Genomic DNA, 24,943 nt, shown 5'->3' with positions numbered 1-24,943 from the left:
GCCACCCCCGGCGGAAGGGATATCGGGGCCCCGGGATCCCCTCGAAACTCCAGGAATTTCGATGATCGCGCAAAATCCTGCCGAGTCGTCTTCGGTCCCGAGGGCCGAAGGAGATCGGAACCTTCGGCAATAATTCCATCCTGGAAACGCGAATCTCCTAGGAGGATTCTTCACCCTTATGCTGACGACCGACATTTAACACTAAAGCTATCATCGGCGGATCAATTCATCATTTTTCAATGGTATTGGTAATGGGATTATAAATGGTCGGGAGGTTTAGTGTTAAGGTGATGTGAAAGTGGCGTCAAAGAGGTCTCGTTTGTGAAACTTTTCTCCAAACTGAGTGTACCGAATCGTTTCGAATTTGACAATGTGAACATGGAGGCTATAAAGAAGATCCTGACGCCCATGAAATTTGAATTATTTAAGAATTTGTTTATAGGTATTTTCAAAATTTTGTATGAAAAATAAAATTTCATGAGGATCAGGATTTTTTTGTAGCCTCCATGTTCACCTTGCAAAGTTTTAAACGATTCGGTGCACCCAGTTCGTAGAAAAGCTTCATGGATGTTTCATGGACCTTTCTGATGCCACTTTCAGATCCCCTTAGCACTTTAACGTCAAAATTTTTCCATTTTTCGAACACTTTTATTAGGTTCAGGAAGAAGTTTCCGCCGTTTTAATTCCATTACGTTGCGTAAAAACGGCGGGAATTTATTCCTCAATCTAATAGGAGCTGACATAAAAACTGGACAAATGCGTTCGGAATTTTGAACAATTCAGGTTCTAAAAGATCCATCGTTGAAAAGTATCAAGAAAATCGGTAGCTTTTTGCGCAAGGGCATATCCATATAAGTGCAATGTTATCCTGAGAAAAAAAATGTATTGACATAATGAAATATTTCTTTGGATAGAAACAAAAAATGTTTGGTTAATTCAAAGAATAATTATTTGACTAAAATGAACTCAAATAAATTGTCGTCATCCAAAGAAATGGTGCATCCAATGTATACGAATTTATTTGCGTGAAATAATTATTTTTAGAATTAACAAAATATTCCTTTGGTTCAATAATATTTTTCCTCGGTATTATTTTGTCTCATTACAATTTTATATATTTTAGGCACACAGATTTGTATTAAAATGACGAATACTAGTATAATCATTTCAATTAGTATGTCCGTAAAGGCATTAACGAGTTTCGAGTTTTATGACACTTTATCGGGAATTTGTTACCCTAGCTTGTAAATTTAAATAGCGTGTACATCAATTACATCTTCAAGTGTAAGTTTAGTACGCGTAATAAAATGTCTAGTACACGTTCCATGAATTTTTATTAATAATGTGCAAAATATGAAATCGTGACGTAAATTGGTTCTTCAAAAATTACGCGCGGAATTCGAAATGGATAAAAATTAATTAAGAATAAGTGATGAGGTGCTATTGGGGTGTCGACGGGTGGTGGCACAATTAGTTGTCGAGGGTGATCACAAGAGTGAACACAGGGTTGGTAAACGAATCTGGAGCGATGATCATTTTACTAAGCTGGATGCTCTCGATCTGCCGTGTTTGAAGCGGGTAATTAAAGTGATGCACGTGACTAAAACTAATTGTAAGTATGACTCGAGCCTTCTGTAAAATATTCTCTAAACACGATTTAAGAAAAAATGTTTAATTTTGTTGAGACACGATGAGGGTCGCTCAATTTTGCTTTCGGTTTTGCAAAATGTTGAAAAAATATGGTATGACGTTAACGTTTCGACGATCGTAAACTTGTCCCGAGTTACCAGGATGTTCAAGATAGAATCAATTAAATTGCAAAAGGATAATAACGAGAAAAATCTATCGCGTCCATTTTAATTTGTATAATGTGCTTAATTAAGCATGATACTTCGAAGATAATTATGAATATTGCTAATGAGTCATGAACATTAATTGCATGTTTATTAGGGATTTTGATTAAAGTCGTTCATGCATTTTCAGAGACTCATATCGTTCGATTAACTGTCTGTTTTTAAATAGTTTACAGTAATTACACGTGTGCTTTTATTTCGCAATAATGGAAAAATTAGATATAACATCCATTTTAATTTGTATTTAAGGTTTTATGGATGATAATACTTTTATGATTAATTATGAATATTGACGAATCATGGTTATTTAATTGCATATTTATTAGAAATTTTCATTAGAGTCGCTTGTGCATTCCAGTGACCCATTTGATAAATTGTCGGTTTCGAAAGAGTTTTCAATAATTATACATGGATTTTGGGTCCGCAATTCATGAAAGTTAATCTTTTAACGGTCACCTGTACAGTTTAGTCTTCTCGCGTTATTTCTACAATTTAATCTGCGCATTCGTCCTCTGGGGGGTTAAAGAAGGATCGTAGAAAGAAGGAAACCCGATGATTAATTTACTCACGTGCTTCCATTAGTTCGTGCACGGCAAGAGAGGAGCGAACCTCTGGATTTCATACGTTTCATACATTTTATACACTTCATAAATACTGCCACAGGTGGAATTCATTAATGCACGAGGTATTAAACGCTCCATTTCATTGCTTAAATATTAAACCATCATTATTTAGGTAGGAATTATTAATTCCAACAATGTTTCAAGCAACCGTTTTGCCTCGTTTTCAATTCAAAATTATTCTATAAAATAAAAAAGTCCACTTTTGACACATGAGCGTTAATATTTTTCCTGTCCCTGTATTGATCAGTTTCGACTATTCGCTTTTTCATTTCCATTAACCAAAATCCATGCCGTTCCCCATCACACCATTGTTAGGTAAGGGAGATCGGTTATACATGTAACAATTGTTAGGGGAAAATTTTCATTTGACCCTTTGCCAAAAGATATTTGTGCAAAAAATATCGTACTACAGTTGTAATTGCAGCAATCAGATTTAGTCACTTCGCTGTAGTACTCCTTTCTTACAAGTTACAGAAAAAATTGATTCAAGTAAGCATTGTCTATTGTCCAACCGTAACCGTTGCAACGCGTAAAATGTTAAACACCAAATCAATGAAAATAATACGAATTCTTTGACACAAAACAGCGAGTAAACTTTCACTCCACAGATACTTCACAAACTAACCTGAATAAAATATATAGAAGAGAAAACGTTATCCATATCTCATCTAACCTCAGTCTTTACAATTACAAGTCTTAGAAATAAGAAAAATATCGTCCATTCTTGTCATCCCAAACCGCCCCTAAATCGACTAATCACTTTCCAGAATATAATTTGGGGCAACATTCTGTAAACCATGTTTCTAGTGTTTTACATAAACATTTGTCTTACTCAAAACCACTGTTACAATAGCAAAATGTTACAACAGAACCCGATCTCTCCTCAGAATTTCTTCCGCAGAACTTTTCCTGGGTGTTTGAAAAAGGGGAAGTCAGCTTTGCGATTGGCCTTTTTATCCAAGGATCCCTTTTCGTTTCAGCCCCAGTTCTTTTCTCTCAAATTATCGAAAGTAGTATGTTCCTCCCAATTATCCCGAGCCGAAGTTCTTTGTGCGAGGCATTGTGGGGTCGAAATCGCCCATCGAAACCTTTCGTCGGACTGCGAAGGGTCGAGGGGTTTGTTCTTCCCTTCCGAGCTCGAAATGCGGGATTCATGCGGAACGTTTTCCGATATTTCGAAGGCTGGATATATTCTGGGCCTCGTCGGTGGGGGTTTGTTAAAAGAAACCGTGTCGTTACGAGCCAGCGAAAAAGGAACTCGGTTCGGTGATCGATCGCTCTCCTTTTCGCGGTCTCGCGTTCGGCTCGAAAGAAGGAACGGAGTCATTAATCGTCGAAACGACGATCGGGATAAAATCAAGTCGACGATTTTCGGGGATAAAATCACGCCAAAGCCTCTTCGGAAAATGCGACCTGGACGTTTTTGCCTCGCGGCTCACGAGAATCTTTTAAAAGCCGTTTGCGAATGCATCGACGCTTTTCTGAAACACCGAGCTTTTTTTTGCTACGCTTTCCGCTCTCCGAGAGGAAGTGACCCGAAAAACCAACGAGAAGTTGGATAGCGGAAATAAAGGACGAGAGGATAATACAAGGGCGCGATGTGATTACTTCCTCCTCAATTTTTGGACAACTTCTTGGTGTCTTTAAAGGCAATTTTATACTTTCGGAAAAACCTGGAGAAATTACAAAATGATGTCTCGAGAACTGATCGAGTTCTTATCATTGTTCCAATTTTTTATTTCATTCTGAACGGCATTGCTGGGATTTAACGGCACCAAATCCCATGTTTGTGGAAAATACTCGGAAAGTGGAGTGATAAAAATAATTGTTTACTCATCTCTTGTTTTCCTCTTGCACTTCCAGAGCCATTTTTTATTAATATTATGCAACTAATATTTTTTCGTTTAGATGAATTTGTTTTTTATTTAAGGAATTACTTGCTAATTATCATAATTCTCATGGAATAAATTGGAACGTCTAGAAATACCCCTTGCACTATTGATACTATAATTTTCACGGAGAACTCTGCTGACGTTACATATCCAATTGCGTATTGCTGCATTGACCGCGTGGAGAGCTAATTACGCATCGATAAAACCGCACCATTTAGGTATCTCCTTGTATTCCAATTAGTGCTTCATATCTTCGTCATGTGGGTTATGCGGTGATCCGATTAAGCACCACATGTCGGGCGAAAGCCGATTTTCCGACATGGCGTTGGCGACGAATTCCGGAAACGACATAGCGGGGCTACAATCGGTGACATCGCTACAGAATGTTGTCGAACTTCCTTTAAATTCGGCCAACAAATTTGAGAACTCATTGTTCTACATTTTCGGCATAAAATCGATGTCCCTTGCGTCTGTCTAGCGTGGGATTTTTCTACTGATAATTCAGGACACAAAGTCGCTGTTAAAATGAGCAGTAAATAGAAATGAACTGAAACAATCATTATTTAAATTTATTATCGGCTAAAAAATAAATTATCCATGTAATTTGTGTTTTTTAAATTACTATTATTACCCTGTCCCATTTTAAATGATTCATTAGAATATTTTAACAATTATATCGTTGAGTTAAATGAATTTTTTTTACCGTTCCTGATATTTCCTTGGACGTATTTGATCACAGGATTTGTTTGTAGCAATGCATATTTCTTTGAATCCATTAACTTCTTTCCTCGGTGTACGTTTATGGAACGTCAAATGAAAACATTTAGTCTTTCTCTTATCGTCTTTTCAATATCGCGCCAAAGAGAATCCGTAATTTCTATTTCTTTCGGTTCCGCGTTTTTGATATTTTTCAAAATACCTCTAAGCCCCTTTGGGCATTATTATTTTTCAAGTAAAAGCTACCGTGTATTATTTTCGTTTCGTCGACGTAACTGCGCAGACTGGGACGGCGCTTTTCCATTTTCCGAGCTGCCGAATCGTTAATCGAATGTAATGTTTCTTTTTACTTCTTTTTTTTTTTAATAATAATCCTCGTTGGGGTCTCGAGGCTATATTTTCCGCGTGCGTCACAGGGTGTGCAGACATGTTGGTATGTACATGCCGGGGAAACTCGTGAGCATTCCGCAATGGCAAATTCCGCGCATCACGTTCCGCATAAAGCTGAACATGCATTAATTTTCATACGCGAACCCAAGGGTCTGGATATCCTTCCTCATCATCCTGGAATGATCCTTCCATATAATGCAATAAATTACTCTTTTTTTTTCTTTAAGTATCTCTAAAAAAATGTAACATTTCGTACATCAGTCCTTCACTTTACGCAGATTTCGTATTCCCCGTGGATCTTCTTTATGCAAATGAAAATTGTGTAAACGTTGTCGACCAAGATGAAAACAAAATACTGGAGAGAAAATCAATATAAATTACCGAAATATTTTATATGAATTTCACAAAAGAATGAATAACGAAAGTCCAGGAAAATCCAGTGGTATGTAAGAGTTTTAATTTTAATTGCAATATAACAGTTTTATCTAGCAAACATCAATAATACTTCCTACATTCATTGCGTATCTAAAAACTATTATTTCTTCAAATTCACTGTAATCCACATCTAAAAAAGCAATAAATTACGTTTCCAATATGGCGGATGCCGCAGATGCATGATATATGTGTCCGCTGGGTCATATACGTCTTTTAATGCACATGTAAACACGTCACAATTTTTTATGAATAATTAATTTGGCGCTTACGTTCAAAATTCTTTCGACTTAACCCTGTTTAAAATCAAATTTCTAATTGGACTTATTATTTTCTACAAAGAAATAGAAGGACGTAATGTACTTTGCGTTCGCGTAGAAAACTAGGAATGTAGTATACGTCTTCATATACACGTAGAAAACCATGTATATTACATGACGTATTATATCTACCCAACCTTACGTGTCACTAACAATTGGACACCAATTTTAGATCGATCAAGTCATTTTGAAGTGAACAAACACATTACATCCAAAATCTCCTTGAAATAGTATCGGGACAAAACTGGTCGTGCTCTGCATCCGTCATAATTCGTCCTCTTTAGTTTCCCAGGACGGAGTGGACGCCATACTCCATTGGATGTAACTGCGGAGCTGGGTTTTTGGGTCGATGGAGCAAACCCGAGGGTGGAATTCCGTTGCCTGTTGCTCGCCGGCAGCATCGCTGAACCAAGGCACCGAGATGAATTAAACTGGAGTTCACATTTAGACCACGTGGAAACAAAACTTTAAAAATCTGTCACAATGTACAAGTCAAAATTTACAAGTACAGTCAGAGTTTTGAAGTGTCTCAATTTAAACTCCACGTCATATAAGATTAGATGTACAATCTAAAACGTAAAGTACAACGCGCACCTGGTGGGTACCGAATTGAATTTTGCAGACGTTTTCTGGCTGACAGTTGCGGTATTATCTAGTTATAATTTCCACCCAAAGGCATGGTGCGATGCAGGTTTAATTCGAAGTTTAGGAATACATAGCTCCGTCACGTTGATCGAAGTATAAATATGTTACCCAAGTCTGGCATCCTATAAACATGGAGTGCTCCGATTTTGTTCTCGATTCATCACGATCCGCGTTCTCTGGTTCCTAAGGATGGATGCGATGCCTGGACTCGATGCCTTGCTCGAGGGGTAGCGGAAAGAAGGGGTCGATGGAGGAAGCCCGAGGGTGGAATTCGCTTGCCTGTTGCTCAACTCGACGGTAAACGTTGAGTAGCGCAGAAGAGAATAATGAGGTTACCTTAAAATATCCAGAGTTTATAGCATCACCAGGCAGAACGGTGTCGGTTCGCCTCTTTCACTTTCCTGACGGATCTCCCAATTAGCAAGTTTTAATGCCGCGATCTAGCAGATCCCGCGGTGCTCATTAACAAGGCAGAACCATTAAAATCATATTAACAGACGCGTCGTAATTAAAATCTACTCACTCGATGTTCAATATTGCGGAAAAGTCGGCCTGTCCCCAATCCGGCTTAAATTGAGTTCCTCGGCGACCCGGCTTATGGTTTGCGTCATACTTCATTGGAAGTCACTATGGACGCGGTTATGAAGTCGACGCAAATAGTTTGGCCGACATATAGAGGATTTCGGTTACCTGTTGCTCGGCTCAACTCCAAACATCGTGTTCCCGCTTGAATGGAAGAATGAACATAGAAGATCGCGAACTTGAGTCCATCTATCTAGCTTGCAGCATCACCACCGTAGTGTCCGGATCAGTACCTTGAAGCGGATGGTCCGTCCTCAATCTGGCATAATTCCCGTTCCTCGCTTCCCTAACTTCCTGCTATACCCCGTTGGAAGTAACTGTGGACACAGTTTTAGGGTCGATAGCGGCCGTCCGGGGTGGAATTAAGTTGCCTGTTGCTCGGCTGAACTGCAAGCATCGAAGGAAAAAAAAGAAGAGAATCGTGACTTTAGATCAATTTATCTAGTTTGTAACATTCTAGTCGCAGTATCGGAATTAGTGTCACGAGATAAATGGTTTGTTTCCAATCCGGTATAAACCATTTGTTTTACACCATCATTACAGTGTCGGGACGTGGTGCCTTGACGTAGATGACCTATCTTTAATCTGGCATAAATTTTGTTTCATCTTCCCTAACGCACTGTCCATGATATGCACCATTGGAAGTAACTCTTTCGTGTTTTGTGCTTTGTTTAGTGCTTTGAAACGGATGGTCCGACCCAAATCTGGCATAATTCCTGTCCCTTCCGTCCCTATTGTTCACCCCATGCCTCACTGGAAGTAATTGTGTGCAGCCTTCTAGGGTCCATATGGACAGAGCTGAGTGGAATTGAATTAACTATTGCTCATATAAACTGCGCACGTCTAACAAAGCAAATTGTATTATAAGGTCATGACATTAGATCAATTTATTTAACTTGTAACATCCTAATCCTAATGCTGAAATTGGTGCCCCGAAACGGACAGTCCATAGTTAATTTGGCATAATTCCGGTTTAATGCATCCCTGGCTTGGAGTCCATACTGTACCCCATTGAAAATAACTGGGGACTATGCTCAAACTATGTATAGAGGGATCATGATTTTAGATCATTCTATTTACCTTGTAAGATCACTTGGTGACGGAATTACTATCTCGAAACGGATGGTGTGCCCTATTTGGCATAGTTTCCGTGCCTCGCTTTTCTAACGTGCACTCCACGCTATACCTCAGTGGAAATACCTGTCGACATGGTTTTGTCCTGTTCTCCAGTTCAGGTGCAATCTTCGGAAAAATAAAAGAGGTTCGTAACTTTAGATTCACCTACCTAGCTGGTACCATCACCACCACAGTGTCCGAATTAGTTCCCTAAAACGGACGGTCGTTTTCAATTTAACATAATTCCTCTCACTCGCTTTTCCGGCTTGCAATTTATGTGATACTCCATTGGAGGTAACCGTGGACATAGTTTTGGGGTCGATATAGGCAGCCCGGGGATGGAATTCGGTTGCCTGTTGCTCGGCTCTGTGCCCTACAGGAGGCAAAGGCGCAGGGGACGATCGATGGAACTCTCACTCGGTCGTTTCCCCCAGCTCCCCTTTCCTTGGCGCTTTCGTCGTCGAGTTTGCTTTACTTTCCGTGACGCTTGTCACGCGTTGCGAGTCGACTGGGGACGAACGGAAGTTCAGGGTGAGGCGAAAAATTGAAGGTAGTGCCTCCGTTCGATTCGCGTGATAGGAAGAAATACGAGCTTAGGTTTATCCTGCTTGTTCTTCGCGAACTTCCGAGGCCTGGTAATTGGCTGAATAGGTAGATTATCCGTAACTCCCTGGCCGAAGTCGGAACTACTCTCTTCCTCTTGCTTGGCCAGTCCGGGAAACTCGATAAGCCATCAAAGAATTAAGTCGTTCCTCGTATTCTCTCCCGGGACTCGGAATACTCTTTCCCTGGCGAAGCTCATTGTGCCTTCCCCTATTTTTAGACAAGCACAAAAGTTTATAATGAAGGTAAGACGTGGAATTTCCAAACTTTTTCGGGACACTCATTTCAGTTTGTCACCGAGATAGAATTTTCTTTCCGCTTGTTGTCCTCGGGAAATCAGTGAACGTGAAACTTCCAGCATCTTTTCTTGTAATAACCCTAGAAAATGGAAAAAGTTGAGAGCAATTAGACGTCTTGAGTGGTAACGTTACCGCGAGTTGTTAAGACCACGATGTTCGCATTTCGCCGGTGCGTATTAACGTTAAACAAAAATCTGAGGGACAAACGATAATTTACCTTGGGTAAATTAATTATATATATTGACAACAGTTCTACGCAAGCTATAGAAAGCACGTTGTATTTTATAAAATGTAATAATCTTTATTTTCCAGTACTTCGGTATCTGTTATCACTGATATTCACTTGACACCCGATAAGATTCGTACACCATAGAGATATACGATATTCTCAGATTCGTCGAAAATGACCGCCTGCCCAAACGATCGCTTGTATCCGATTACACTGAGCTATCACGCAACGTAAATCCCGTATCAGGCGATTTAATTGAAATGACTCCCTATCTGAATTTTACATTAATTTACAAATTACGTTCACTTTGCCAGGGAGAAAAATCAAGACCCCGAAGAAACTTGCAGAAATTCTTTATTAATCTTTAAACGGAAATTGGGTCGTATACTCAACGTTATCATGCCATAAATATGATTTCTCGTGGCACCTATTATCAAGAAAGATCAAGGAAATTAAAAAATGTAAATATTAAATTAAATTGGATATGACCCATTTTTAGCAGCAGAAGAGGCGTGCGATCGATCTCGTAAATCTTAGGAGTATAATATCACCAAACGGAAACATCATTATATAAAATTCTTTATATACCATTATATAAAGAAATGTCACTTTTTCCTTTGTTACCTACCTCTTTCTAAATTATTGAACGAATGAACTTGAAATTTCAAAACGAGCATCTTGAGGGTGATTGAATTGACAGAAGCGCCACTAAGGTGAAGTGAAACCCCCTTCAAATCAGTCGATTCGAATACAACACTTTTTTTTAAGGGTATTAAATCAAACTGTCGGAAACTTTGACACATCGCTCCTGATCATCTAAGAATTGTCCTGACACATTCAAAATTTGGATTTTTAAAAAAAATTTTTAACTTAGCCCAGACCAGAAACAAAATGGCGTCGAGCTCTCATATTTCGATCAATATACAATTATCGAAGGCTCTGAATATGAGAAACGAAAGGGTCAGGACAATTTTACGACAATTTAGAACACTCTGGTAATCGATAAACTCACATTTGAACGGGATAAAGGCAAAAAAAGTGTTGTATGCGCTTCTATGCTAAAACGATGGGAATACGAGGTCTCGTAGTGAAAATTTAATTGACCTGGAAATCACAGATGGCGCAGGGTGTCCCTCTGCAGTTAATTAGGGCCCCAAAAAGCATGAATCCAGAGGATTTCTGGAGTTTGACTTCGATTTCTTGATATTTATTGTACGAAAATGATAGGTGGAGTATGCCATTTGGTACAATATTCAATATAATTCAACCCAGCTGTCCTTTAGAAAAATCTTCTTTATCGACGTCGATCAAGTTCCTCGATGTGTTTCACTTGACCTTAAATCGAGGGGCTATTCACCAGAAAATCATGTTCAAAGTCACGTAGAATTCAGCTGGAAATTGCAAGTAGATATCCCTGACAATCGTTGGAAATCACCAAAACATTGCCACAATTTTAAGGCCAAACGTCACTTGTTACCGCCCAGATAACACCACCATTATACCTACGAATATTCGTTAAATCTTTTAATATACTCTGGACATTTGGAATATTTAGTGAATATTCTGTATATACATTCATAAGCCAGAACATGCTTTGAATATTCTCAAAAAGGTTCGTATGAATGTTTAAAATAATTATTCCTTGATTCTGTGGTAATATATTGAATTATTTACATTTTCGAAACAGTCCAATGTACATAGAAGCGAATTTTCATCCTGGTTACCACATAATAGAAAATATAAGGAATATTTTCATCGGACTGTAGAACGGTCCGAAGTACATCTCGTGTACTATGCTCTAATTTATTAAATAAAATACTTATATAAATCATCAGTTATCACTATTCTTAATATAGCTCTTTTACTTTAATATGCTTAAGAGACTTTAAGGAAAAATGTGAGATTTTCGATTAATGTTCAATATTTACCGAATAATGTTACCGTGCTTTTTTTTTTAACTTTTTATATGCCATTGTCAATTTATTTTCTTCACTTCAATAAATCTATGTAAGAGTTTATTGATTAGACTAAAAATTATTTGTGACCCGATCATTTTACAGTAATATATATGGAATATTTTTATTAATAGTATGACAATATTTTGTGAATATCTGAACAAATATTCCTGTGGATATTATATGATTGTCCACCGGCCGGACATTCTGCGTTCCATGAATATTTATTGTATATCTTAAATATTTGCATCATATTCTGGGAACAATGAAATATTCTACGTGAATATTCGTAGAACATTCATAGGTTCCAGGAGTGTCATTTGGGCGAATCATATTGTCCTTGGTCACGGGAAATCAACGACAATCGATTTTCAAAGAACGAAATCGTTTTCACTGATTTCAAAGTAAATTGAGAAGCTGTTTACTTGGAAATCAATGAAACCGATTTCTTTCTTTAATAGCCGATTGTCGTTGATTTCATATAATAAACAACAATGCGATTCGATAACAAGTGTCGTTCGGCCTTCAAATCGTGACAGTGTTCAGTGATTTCCAATGATTTCCAGTGATTTCCACGTGATTACAAGCGTTAAAATCTATGATTTCCGAAGTGAATACTCCCTCGAAGTGAAAATTCTTCGTATTAAGTAAATATATTCTTCCAATTTTTAAGAAAATTTGATAAAAAAGGAGAAATACAATAATTGACTACCGGCACAGGAACGTATAGTTACTAAATTTTCACCCAGATACAGCAGATTATAAAGCTGACAAATTCTTAACTTAAGCCGCTAAAAGTCTATTTACACCGAATTCAACCTACACACCTACACGTATCGCGTTCGAACAAAATCATTTGCTACTACAGCGTTGTAATAAAAATATTTTCTTTGCGAGCTAAGAGTAGAAACTGAGGATAGAATGGACATTAATTTTGGTGTGGGTTACAGTGATTGCCCTAAGTTGGCCAGTCTATCGGACAGGCATAGCCATACTCTGATGGGACAAGGCATCCTCGGTTCCTCGTCCCATGCTATAAACGTATCTCGGCCATTAGGGCCTTTCCGTCGCATCCAATTTAGCAGTTGCTACCCTCTACAGTTGATGTGAGTCTCGGTTACCACGCGCACCGTCAACCGGCCAGGCCGACATTAACTCAATAAGCGCTTAATGGCAACGGTAATCGTATTGCAAATATTTTCAATGAATATGCGGCCTGACGCTAACAAACCGGGGTGCGCCTGTCACGCAAGGCGGTTTTCAACGTTTTCAAGGGCAGATTCGTTTGCAATCAGGTGTTCCGTTCTTATTTTCAAGCGAAACTTCGTTAGGCACGGTAGGGCGAGGTCGCTGCTTGGGGGTTGAAATGAAACGAAAATGTGAAACGCTAGACACTGGCAATGGGGGAGTCATTCCTCCCCATTCTCCATTTCCTCGCGAATGGTGAGTGGAGCGAAGTCGGCTTGTTTCTCTTTTTCGTCTTCTTCTCACTTCGTGGAGCGAGATTAATAGTAGAGTCAAACTAGCGTGTTTCATGTCTCCCGTTTCGTTCGCGGTTGCAAGGGCAAGGTGTTGTATACATTTTGTATATGCCCTGCAACAACTTTGGGTAAGATAATTAATTTTCTTTCACGATGATGAACGATTTGTTTTACATGACAGATTTGAAGGCTTTGAAACATTTCAAAGAAAAAGTTCGTGCGTGGCCGCAATGCGCGTTTGAAGTTGAACTTCCGTCAGGATTGGTGTGGGTAATAAAATACTATTATAGTTGAATGGATGAAGTATTAAGATCGTAATAAATTCAAAGATTTATTTAAATTTCATTATGATTTGTTTTCAAATTTTTTAAATCCTTAAAATGTATTCTATAAAGCCAATCGTTTTATTTCACGTGCGTATTTTAATACATACTTCCGGTATCGTGAAACAGGTTGTAAAATATTTATCGCGTACCAGCGACCGGTGACCGTTAACAATTGTGGCGCTGAATGTATTAATTAAAAATTACTTCGAAATAGGAGTTCACCCTTGCACACATGAGTTCTTGACACAGAGTTTGGGGCCAAACGATGTCAGTAATTTTGAGAAAAACTGGAGTAGAGATGCAACTATCTAACAAGGAAGTGCAGTCGAGGCGAAACGACATCGAAACCTCTCATCTGAAATTACGAAGAACCCTCCATCGAGGGAATCGATTCAGCAAAGCATAACTCTGTGTAAACTGTACATGCGTTAACTCATCGGAAACTTTCGTGCCACTAGGTCGACTAACGAGTGCACTCGTTAGTCTTTCGAAAAGGTCCGGCTCGCAGGCACGTTTCCATTCTAGAATTTCCGCCTGTGAAGTTTCGGTCATAAAAAAGCCCTCCCGTTGCGTTTTGCGATAAAGTTACTCGAAATTAAAATTGTTTCGCGTAAAGAGCAGGGCGGTTATTTCGAGTCGGGCCTTCGCATGCTTCAATTTTCTCCTTTAATCCACGCCGATCAATCCTGGAGCAAATTTTCTGAGTGGTTAGGTCAATCACTGTGGGCCAATAGGTACAAGGGTTCATCGGAAGGCCTGAATGAGGCGCGCGTTTACCTGCCAAGTAAATTTACCAGGAGCTAGGTCAACAAGTCTCAGGGTACGTTATCGAGCACTCAAACATCGCGGTAATAGCAGTCAACTCCTAATCCGTAGATGAACGAAACTTTCGCTGCGATCTCGACGCTGATCGACGCAGAGATTCGTATAACAACCGGAAGTGCCTAAGCGACCCGAGGAAGTCGCGTTTGCTGACGAGGAACTCGACAACTTCCTCGAAGCTCGGGCAGCCTTCTTAACTCGGTACTTGCTCGGTACAGATATACATCTCGGAGATGGTACATTGGGATGCTGGAGATATAACGAGCGATGGGAGTCGTGGATCGAGAACGGATCGAAAACCAAAATCGAAACGGCAATTGGTTAATCTTGCCTAATTTCGAGCTGCTCTACGGATCTCTTTTCAGACTCCTTACATTATTAAAAAAAATATTACAATTTTATAATATTTTTCTTAAAAGTAATGTTCAGACATGGTATACCAATGTTATAAAATATTTACAACAAATTTATAAAATGTGTTATAAATTTAAGAGATAAGATTAAGATAAATTTAAGATGTATTCATTTTCCCACGTAATTTCACAGAATTATAACATAACATCAAATTATAAGTCCGTTTCGAAATTTCTAGTAAATATATACTAATTCACTTTTAGGACATTAAATTTATAATTTTACTACAACCTTTTGTACTAATAGTGCATTAATTTTAGGAATATTTCTAACACTGCAGATACATTACCGCTGATGTATTTCGGGTTGGTCGTACGATCAAACGTTTTACCAGGTTCTAAGATATTAATTAGTTTAGATAGTTATTATTAATTTATGACTTTATTTATTAGTCTATCAGCTTTCGCATATGCTACAATAATTTCTTTCGCTGATTTGTCCTTTTCAAAATTTAGGAGATGACCAAGGGTCCCAAAATATGCGAGCGGTATCGCGTATCTTTTGCATACATTTTTTAAATTGTAGCTTGAAACTCATGATGCTTGTTTAAAAGCATGTAAACCTGAACGGTTGAATTGATTCGAAACGAAAAAAGTGACGGTTTATAGCATACTTTCTTCCTCTTTTTCTAGATTTATTGAATATTAAAGTTCAAATCATCGTTATAATTGAATGTTGATAATCGAGGTTTTAGGTTATGGATCTTTTCGGGATCGTGAATCCCTGATGAAGTGCTTTCAGGTGGCGGTAGCTGGCCTTCCGTATTACCTGAAAGTATATATCGATACCTAGGAATGCCTAATGACTAACCCCTTAACCTACTCATGCCGGATATCTGTGCCATTGTTTACCCGGGGATAAATCGATTCCGATATGGGTTTCGACGTAATCACGACGTTAACGTCAGGGCGTCGATATAATTGCGTCGATTAGATCACTCTCGTGAAGTTGCGGTGATTCCAGACGACGAAACAGGACTCTCATCCCTTAAACGGAAATTTAGTCAGTTTGATCCAACGTCATCATACCATAAATGTATACAAAAATTATAAATCACTCTCTCCAGAAAAAACACATTCACATTTTTTTCTTTATTTTCGACCGTATCGCAAATTACCTACGATCAAGTGCCAGATTGGACATGCAAAGTTCAGACATGCCATGACGACAATGACTCAGTTTACATTTAAGGGTTAAGCTTCAGAAAAATAATTCGCCTAGATAATACACGGTTCAAACAAAAGACCGAAGAAACGTTTTCAAAGCACCTTCCACTTCCTTTCCTTCCCGAATAAATTTCGTCGTTAATTTAACTATCTCGTGGAATACTGTTCCCATAACGAAGCACCTGTCGTTCATTTCATTCTCCCCAGCAAATCATGTTAACGTTAGAAATGTACCTTCCAAGCCGAAGCCTAAGAGCGTCACACGAAACGCATAACCTACCACTCTTTGCATATAAAATCTCATCCCTTATTCTCCACACTAGTGGAATATAAAAGCGTAGAATAACTGCATAAAGCATAACCCATAACACGGGGAACGCATAACCCAACCTTGACAGCCCACACGGAGCGTCGTTCCTTCATCTCGGAACAGCTCCGATATAAAAGTGCGGCGAACAGAGTAAATTTTCGTAATTTGCAGGCGTTCCTCCCAGGAAATGCGTAAAACGGAGCAAAAAGTCCGACGATTTTGTCAAAGAGGTCTCGCCTTTGTCGGGGAGGTGTAAATCCCTCGTCCTCCCAGGAGTTCGCTAGGTGCGCAGAGTTCGAACAATGGCGGCCGTTCGGGGGCGAGGGCAGTGCGAACTTTGGTCCTGTTTGAAATTCCTTTATGTATATCAAACAACAGCGCGAGGCGTTCGCAGGACCCGGGAAAACCATAGCTCTTTTCCCGTCCTTTGCACAAAGCGGCGGCACGTGTCCCGGTGCATCGTGCATCTCTTATGGCCGTAACACGCGTCACTCGGCGCTGACGGAAATTCGTTTAAAACGTCACCAGGAAACGCTCGTCTCCGCTCTTAAAGATAGGCGAAAAAGCTTTAATTCGAGCCGCCACCGAAAAGGGAGGTGGATTACGAAAATGGAAGAAAAACGCGGCCCCCAGTTCCCTCTGATGCGGCGAAAGGTGCTTCTTCTTCAAAGACTCTTCCGTCCCCGGCCGCCATTTTGCTTATTCCCTGGACTCAGATTTTATTCGTTCTTTCCGTTTCCGCCGTGCTGTTCAAAATGTTTCGATATTTCGAATGCAACCGACTACAAATAAGGCACTTGAAAGGAAACGCAAATAATTTACCTATACCGAATTTCGGGCATTCCAGGTTCTAAAATAGCGATCGAATGAAAATGTTCGATATTTTGGACTCTTTCGAATGTAAATGTATGATAAAACCTGAAACTGCGGCATAAAAAATGAAAACTAGAAGATTGTGTAGGGAATTTTTAACAATTCTGGTTTTAAAAGAGCAGAGTAAATACATCCGATATTTTGAACACTTTTAAATCGTTTTTAAATACGAATGTATATTAAAACCAAAAACAAATGTGCATTACATTTCGAAAAACATCATATCTACGTGACAATTCGTTCGAAAGTATTCAATAGCAATAAAATGTTAAGATGAGAAATGAAGTCAGGACGAATATTAGTAAATGTCCCACGATGCGCTTTTCTCGAAATACATGCAATGGTATTTGCGTCCGCGATCGAAATTCACTATACAAAATTATTCGAGTTTTCGTATACACGTTTTATAACAGTCGTGTATGAACCTTCATCCGCCTTCATTCCTATGAATTCTGACAAGTGTGATAAAAAATTAGTAAACGCCAGATTTCGAAATTTAGTACACATGCCCTTTGAAATTCATGTATCTACATGTATACTAAAATCCCGAACATAATTGTATCTGAAATTCCAAAATATTATATCTCGAACAAATATCGACTACTTGTACATGATATATTTTTAATGGATATTTTCAACAGGGAGAGATAGAGTGGAAATTACAAAATATTATATCTCGAACAAATATCGATTACTTGTATATGATATATTTTTAATAGATATTTTTAACAGGAAGAGATAAAATATAAAACTGCCTTGGATGAGTCGCTTTACATTATACTTTTAATGGATATTTTCAACAGGGAGAGATAGAGCGGAAATTCCAAAATATTATATCTCGAACAAATATCGACTACTTGTACATGATATACTTTTAATGGATATTTTCAACAGGGAGAGATAGAGTGGAAATTACAAAATATTATATCTCGAACAAATATCGATTACTTGTATATGATATATTTTTAATAGATATTTTTAACAGGAAGAGATAAAATAGAAAACTGCCTTGGATGAGTCGCTTTACATTATACTTTTAATGGATATTTTCAACAGGGAGAGATAGAGCGGAAAACTGCCCTGAATGAGTCGCCTCACACCTCTGGACCGAGTACAGCCTTCTGTTCAGTAATTAACCTTGTGGTCTGGTACAAAATTAACTTTGGTGAAACGAGTCACTGGCCCATTTCGCAGCCCATTCGAGATCGATCGAGGCGACAGTTCGGTCGGGATGATTCGTTCCCGACTTCCTTTCCTCTAATAGTGGACTTGGCTGGAAAAATTCGTTCAGTGCCGTGGCTGCCTCCTGAACAAACAATCCCTGCTAAATCGATCCCCATTAACACAGTATTTGCATGAGGATTCACGGTGCACTGAGTGGTCCGCAAAGTTGGTCACTTAAGGGAATGCGAAAGTGGCATCTGAGGAATAAATCGTTCATGAAATTTTTCTCCGAATTGGGTTCACCAAATTGTTTCAAACTTTACACCGTGAACGTGAAGGCTATAAGGAACGTCCTAACATCCTTGAAATTTCGCTTTTTATAACAAACTTTTAAAACATCTATAAACACTTTTTTTTTAAATTGAAATTTCGTGGGTGTCAGGACCTTCCTTATAGCTTTCATGCTTATATTGCGAAAATTGAAACAATTCGGTACACCCAGTCCAGAAAAAGGTTTCATAAACGAGACCTCTTTAACGCCACTTTCACATCAGCTTAAAGTGATATGAAAGTGACAATTTGCGGGGTCAATTGTTTATAAACGTTTTCTACGAACTGGGTGTACCGAATTGTTTTAAATTTTACCGCGTGAAGACGGACGCTCTAAGAAGGGTCCTGGCACTCACCAAATTGCACTTTTGTAATAAATTATCAAAATGTTTATAAACAAATTTAATAAAATGAAATATCATGGTGCTCAGCACTTTCTTTACAGTCTCCACATTTACGTGGCAACATTTCAAATCGGTCGGTATACCATCTTCCTTGAAATGTTTTATAAACGAGACCCTTCAGACGACACTTTCATAACACCTTAAAACGTCACCCTGGTGCATACGCGTTTGATGTGCATTTCATTGTAAGATTGATTCAAATGACGAATAATGTAGATCAGGACGGTCTGCGAAGTTGGCCCTTTAATACGTTACTCCGATGGATCCGCATTTGACGATGCGCACGTCCTGGTATTAATAATTAATAATATTAATAATGCAGAACAGGGTAGCTTACAAAGTCCGCTCTTGAATGCGTTATTGTGATGGTTCCTGTTTGAAATTGCGTTTTTCCTCGTAATTGAGGGTAATATTGTTAATAATGGGGAACAGGGTGGTCGAGAAGGTTAACTATTTGAAACATTACATTCTAATATTAATTAATATTAATGATAATCCTGATTGAGAAGTGATACCATAGTGGACCCTTAAAATGTTATCTTGGCATACGTGCGTTGCATAATGTGCAATGCCTTTTAATATCAATTAAATCTACTGACAATCACAAACGTTATTTGCATACCAAGTTGATTCTTTAATACGTTACTCTGATGGGTCGTTTAATAATTGGTACTTTTTTGTACTAGTAACTAATATAAATAATGGAGAATGGGATGGTTTACAAGGCCCGTCTTTTAATACGTTATTATGATGCGTTCTTTCTCATAATAAAAGCTAATATTATAAATAATGTTGAACAGCATGGTCGAAAAGATTCTTTGAAACATTACACTGCTGGATCCGAGCGTGAAAAGCTATAATCTGCTTTTTAATAGTAATTAATACATTATTAACAATAGAGAATGGGATGGCCCTTGTAGGATTAATAAATTACTTTGGGGGATCCTTATTTGAAACTGTGTTTCTCCATATAATATTAATTAATATTACTAATACTAATAACTCACCAGGTTGGCACTTGGGAACATTACTTGGATCCACATTTGAAACTGTTCTTCCTTGTCGGAGTAATTAGTATTATCAATAATGGAAAACGCGGTGGTTCGGATGATTGACCCTGTAATATGTTACCCCGGTAAATCCATGATTCAAACAGCATTCATCCTTATAATAGATGTTAATGATAATAATAACTAACCCCCACGCAACGATAGGTATAATATACGTATATTAGATATATATGGAATATCTATACATGTATAGGAGATCTATATAGTTCATAGAAGCTAGCTATACTGAAGATATAGATCTATAATACGTATACGCACTCATTATATATACATAAGATGCATATAATATATCTACAAGATATCTACAAATACCTGTAGATAGTCAATATACATATATAATAGGTATATGTTCTGTGTGAAAACGATGAACAGAATGTTAAGCATGATTTACTTTTTCAAATGTTCCACTGGTTGGTCTGCATTTGAAGCTGTATATTTCCTTGTAGAATAATAGCGATAACGATTAATAAATCGTATATGGGTTATTCATCCCCAAGTCCTTTTTTTGACGTCATCTATAGCAAATCCGTGCAGGGAATTTCGACCTGGATAAATTCGCTTCGTGGCGTAGCCTCCACCGGCGAAACAATGCTTGCTAAATTACTAACTTCGGTCAACGAACAATAGGGTATATTCAACCTAGGGTATCCTCAATTTGATATTTTCTAGGCATGTCCTTTTTACCCCATGAAAAATCAGCCCCTTTTCAACATCTCACATTTTGAATTCGAATTACAATTTATATAGACCCTTTTAAAAGAATGTCCGATACTAGGAGAGTTTAAAAAATCGCCACAACAAATAAATTCAACTTGAATACCCTACAATTGATTAAACGGCGGTGGATTATAGATTGCAGCTGGTGCTTACTATTCTTGGTTTCGCAAGTTAGTTGCGCCTTGATTAAATTAACAAATTTCGTTTTCAACAGGATCAGTACAGCTCGGTGATGCATTTCTCTCCATGTCTGTGTGCGTAAGAACTTGTAGAATTTTCAAATGTTATTTTTTCCTTTTTGTGAAATGTTAAGTGCACCGAATTTCGTGTGAGATCGACTGCACAATATTTTTTTTGCAAATTCAGTAAGTAACTAACTATTTCACGAGGCTTCACCTTTGTATACTCGCGGTACGGATATGTAAATGTGGTCCATACAGTGAGGCATTGTTTCTGCACCGTGTGTATCAATATATATGCAAATACGTAGTTGTAGTTGTGACTTTATGAAATCGTGCATTGTGTATTTGCGGTGGGGAAGGAGATGACAACAATGATGTCCGATAACGATATATTTACCTGTGTACCAGAATACACATTTCGAGTACATACATCTGTTTGGCGGCTGATAACACAAATGACATACCTGTCGATCCTCAAATTTGCGAATTTCCCGTTTTGCCTGATTTTCGAAAATCAAGGAAAGTAACGAAAGAAAGCCGGACACGCAGAAAAATATTTCATTGGATCAATAACACTTTAAATTATTAATTTTTTTTATGCATATGGCTTTATACGGACAATTAAAAATAAGGTTGACGTAACAAAACTCTTTGATAATTAACTTTTGATTTATTGCATCAAATATAGCAGTAGGTCGTATCGAATAATAAATAATTTGGCATATACAACGAAAATATTTGATTTATTGGCCAAAACTGAATTATTCAACACGTTTTAGTCCATGGAAGCAAACGGGTTTAGATAAATGTATTAAAATTTCTATTCACTCGACCGAATCGTTTTCTGACATTAACCAAATGCAGTTAACCAAATCATTTTGTTGTATGAGCCAAATCTTTTTGTGTATAAAAATAAAGTGAATCTTCAAAGCTAATTAAAAACTGAGAGGACATCAGGAATTCTTTTTCATTTTTTTCTCGTATACAGTATTCTGATTTTTTTTTGTGAATTAATTTGCGCACAATTAAAATACCTCAGCAGTTGTGAGGTTTTTCACGAGGGCAGGGATTAATCACGTGTGTGCCGTGTAATATTGTGTCATGACAGTTTGATATGAAAGCATCTCTGACAACCAGGTGAGTCGCCAATCGCCTTTTGAACGATGGCGTCGTAAATGGACGATGGTGACAATCGAGATATTCGATAATTGAAAATTTGATATTTGTCATAAATTTGTAGGTACGACTTATTGGTATAATTAATGTCACTACCATTTTATTACCGGCGCATGTAATATGAGCAGGAACTTATTACAACTAAATCAGTTGAACGGTTGAGCTGCCAGAATGAATCCCAAATATGAGAATCATATTTTGCGGTCGCCATTTTGAAACCAATAAAGGTGCGAATCTCGAAGCTTATTGAAGCGTATCTCATCCAAATGTACGATTGCATTCGAATGTAAAAGTGATAAAAAAAGATTTTATCGAGTGGATCGAACATTCCCCACGTGAACAATTTTTTAATACCGGTATCGATTCATTTTTCGAGATTTATTAATGCTGGATACATAATATACTCTTTTATTATAAAAAATTGCTTTCCCCCAGCTGCGCTTGTGAACCAAGAAAGCGCTGGCATCGCCGTTTTTTTGTCGATCAGCTTTACTAAAATTGCCATTTTTCGACTACCTCTTATCATAAGTTGTCAGAGCCCGCTTCGTATTTATTTATATTTCCGATTGCACAAGTATTAAACAATATTTTATTCCTTATGCTCGAATAGCGACATTTCGATGATAGTTACACCGGAAACTACGAAATTAATTGACATATTTATTTATCAACTAATTTCCCGGTGTTGTAAAGCAATAAAACCAAGTCTATGGCCTTCATATCATCATAATGAAGATCGCGTAAAAATTATCCCAAAATCGACCCAGTCGTTTTCGAGATTATCTGAAATTCACGCAAACAAATTTTCTCTCTTTATAATATCAGGACAGAAGTACGGATCGAAAGATATAAACATAAATTAATTTCTTTTAATTTGTTGCAATTCCTCTTGCGAGGTATGTATACAGTATTAAAAATTCAATCTTCATTATTTATTGCCTACGGAATCGTAATAATATTCACATGGATAAACTTCGACATGTCGATGCAGTATTTCGATTTTCATCGCGACTCATTTTATTCAATTTCCATCGGAAAACAGTATCTCTTTCTTTTTCAGCCGACTGTGCAAGGACTGATTACTCTCGAATTGGTTATCGGAAATTTCTTTCATTATTGTAAGCTTAATCGTACTTGCCGCATTTAAAATGTAATTTGGCGCAGGACTCGACCCAGTTCCTTGATTCGATTCTTGTATAGTTTAATTTTTCCGAGTTGAGGCAAAAGCTTAAGTAAATCGGGGAGCAATGCCGCCGGTAATTAAATAAATATTTACCGTGGGCGTAGCTCGAACTTGTAATATTTTACCCGCGAGGATATTTCCGTATAATTCAAATGTTTTTATTTGTGGCGTAAAACAAGCGGAATTTCGTCTCGGTTCGATCGGTCGGATGCGGTCGCGGGACCGGAAACTGGTAACGATGCGTTGCACGAACGAGTCCAAATTGGGAGCTCGGAAAATAATTTCCAAAACGTGAATGGTTCGATTCGTGGGAAAGCAAAGGATGAATATCGCAATATCTGGCCGCGGGTTATTCCGTCACAGAATTTTATTATAATTAGAATGAATTCCGCCTAGCAAGTGAAGCTCTAATTTTATGGGGAGTAATGGGATTTTCCGAAAATTACATTGGAGAATCGGGAAAACAGTAAATGAGCTACGGTCATGTGAAATGTCATAACCAAGTCCCTTTTACGTTTCCATTTTAACTCATTATCATTTTACCGTAAATTTGTAAATTAAAAAAGTTAAAACTAGGTTATCGCCGTTTTAAAGCAGAGGGTTATGAGTATCGTTTTTTAATGTTTATTCGATCCTCACTTCTGGGAGAGTTTTGACCGAAAAAGCGAAATTTATTCTGGAATTATAATTTCAAATGAAAGGATGTATTATGAGTGAAAATCTTTCTACATTAAACAAATAAATCTGTGTTCGTCCGTCACGCTTAGCACTTGAACAATTTTCTTTTCGAAAAATGCCCTCTACATTTTGTACTTTTACCTTTTTAAACTAACTAAATTCTTCATTTAAGGGATGTATTTTTAAACAAATTTTGTACCTACATAAATTTGATGTACATTTTTCATTCTTAAATTAAATTCACGCATAAATCGAGAAACGTTTGCCGAGCGAGGCTCGATAGTATTTTATTATTGTCAACAATGTCAAACTTATTCAGGTTATATAAAAATTCTCTGTTGCGGAAAACGTCCGCATTCATAGAAAGCTCGAAGCTTCAATATGATATTCGAATTCCGAGCGCAGCTCCTTTTCAAATGCTCGTAAATTCAAAAGAGATGCCAAATCTCAGAGCGGATTTCCGACATTGAAATTGCGACAACTATGTCCCTATTGTTGAAGTAATTTAACAGGTTCCCTATTAAATATAAAATGACATATAAGAGATAATAAAAACCAGACCTTCAGTTCCTACGAATCGAAATTACGAATATATTTTCTACGGTATTATATTAATTATGAAATTAAGTACAAAACAGAATTAACTCGAGATTCTCAACTTCAATACATCGGATTTACGCGTATAATTCCTAAAGTAAATTTAGCGATTCCAAGCATAAATTTGTCGATATACTTGTTTCAATAAAACAATAGAACGTAGAAAATAATTTAGTTCATTTAACAAAATCGTTTGATTGACTGCGTTTGGTTAATTTCAGAAAACGTATTGGTTCAGTAAACCAAATTTTAGTTCACTCGACCAGACTAATTTGTTTCAATCAACTAAAGTGTTTTTGTAAAATCGTTTTATTGATTTTATCGAACATTTAAGTCAATGAACCAAATATTTTGGTTAAATGTGCCAAATTACTGTAGGGATATAGGAATCGGA

Source organism: Orussus abietinus, unplaced genomic scaffold (assembly GCF_000612105.2).
Source record: "Orussus abietinus isolate OABI.00-Male unplaced genomic scaffold, Oabi_2.0 scaffold57, whole genome shotgun sequence".
Classification (NCBI taxonomy): Eukaryota; Metazoa; Arthropoda; class Insecta; order Hymenoptera; family Orussidae; genus Orussus; species Orussus abietinus.
The sequence above is the reverse complement of the archived record's forward strand: the minus strand, read 5'-3'. Positions refer to the sequence as shown.